The sequence below is a fragment of the Galeopterus variegatus genome, unplaced genomic scaffold, assembly GCF_000696425.1.
Source record: "Galeopterus variegatus unplaced genomic scaffold, G_variegatus-3.0.2 Scaffold1434, whole genome shotgun sequence".
Taxonomy (NCBI): Eukaryota; Metazoa; Chordata; class Mammalia; order Dermoptera; family Cynocephalidae; genus Galeopterus; species Galeopterus variegatus.
The window spans coordinates 344,937-346,686 of NW_007727545.1; the positions used below are offsets into that span (position 1 = coordinate 344,937).

Genomic DNA, 1,750 nt, shown 5'->3' on the forward strand with positions numbered 1-1,750 from the left:
CTATTCTGGACATTTAATATAAATGGAGTCATGCGACATGTGGCCTTTTGTGACTGGCTTCTTTCACTTAGCATAGTTTTCAAGGTTACTGCACGTTGTAGCATGTGTCAGTACTTCATTTTTATTGCAAATAATCTCCCTTGTATGAATATTCCACGTTTTGTTTATCCATTCATCAGTTGAGGGACATTTAGGTTGTTTCCACTTTTTGGCTATTATGAATAATGCTGCTATGAACATTCATGTACAAGTTTTTGTGTACATATGTTTTCATTTCTCTTGGGTAAACACCTAGGATTGAAATTTCTGGGTTATGTGGTAACTGTGTGTTTAACTTCTTGAGGAAGTGGGCCATTTTACATTCCCACTAGCACTGCATGAGGTTCTAATTTCTCCACATTCTTGACAACACCTGTTATTGTTATTTGTCTTTTTGATTATACCCATCCTAGTGGGTGTGAAGTGGTATCTCATTGTGGTTTTGATTCGCATTTCCCTGATAACTAATGATGTTGAACATTTTTTCATGTTCTTATTCGCTATTCGTATATCTTCTCCGGAGAAATGTCTATTCATATCCTCTGCCCATTTTTAAATTGGGCTGTTTGTGTTTCCGTTGTCGAATTGTAATATTTCTTTTTATATTCTGGATACTCGATCCTTATCCTGACATATGAATTACAAATATTGTCTCCCATTCTGTAGGTTGTCTTTTCACTTTCTTGATAGTGTCCTTTAAAGTAGAAAAGCTTTTAATTTTGATGAAGCCCAATTTATCTATTTTTTCTTTGGTTGCTTCTGTTTTAAGTATATCTAAGAAACTATTGCCTAATCCAAGGTTGCAACAATTTACATCTATTTTTTTCTAAAAGCTTTACAATTGATCCATTTGGAGTTCATTTTAGTATAGTATATAGAGGGAGAGATCTAACTTTATTATTTTGCAATGGTTAACCAGTTGTTGCAACATCGTTTCTTGAAAAAAATGATTCTTTCCCTTATTGAATTGTCTTGGCACCCTTGTCGAAAATCAATTGACCAAAAATATATGGGTTTATTTCTGGTCTTTTAATTCTATACCATTGATCTACATGTCTATCCTTATGCAAGTACTACACAGTCTCGATTGCTGTATCTTTGTAGTAAGTTTTAAAATTAGGAAACAGGAGTCATCCAACTTCATTTTTCCTTTTCAAGATTGTTTTGACTATTCTGCTCCCCTTGAATTTCCATATGAATTTCAGGACCAACCTGTCAGTTTAGTTTTGGAGGCTAGGAAGTCACAGTACAGGGGGTGTATCTGGTGAGGGCCTCCTTCTGGGTGGGAATTCTCTAAAGGGTCCCATGGCAACGCAGGGCATCATATGGTGAGAATTCCACTGTCCATATTTCTACTAGCATTCTGGTCATCACCACTTAACCAGTCTCTAAGACCTTCCAGACTTTCCCTGGTCTTCTTGTCTTCTAAGCCCTAACTAGAATCTAGGCTTTTTCTAGCCTGCTCTTCTAAATTTTTCCAGCCTTTGTCCATCATCCAATTCCAAAGCTGCTTCTACACTTTCAGATATTTGTTAACAACACCCCACTCCCAGTATCAATTTTCTGAATTAGTTTGTTTCTATTGCTTATAACAAAATACCTGAAACTGAGTAATTTATAAAGAAGTGAAATTTATTTCTTTCAGTTTTGGAGGCTGGGAAGTCCAAAGTCCAAGGGACACATTTGGTGAGGGCCTTCTTCTGCATGGTTA

The 1,750-nt window shown here is 36.1% G+C and overlaps 1 pseudogene; it reads left to right on the forward strand.

Moving 5' to 3' along the window:
• The window catches only part of LOC103593875, an 11,686-nt pseudogene that overhangs the window by 6,642 nt on the left and 3,294 nt on the right, over positions 1–1,750 (forward strand).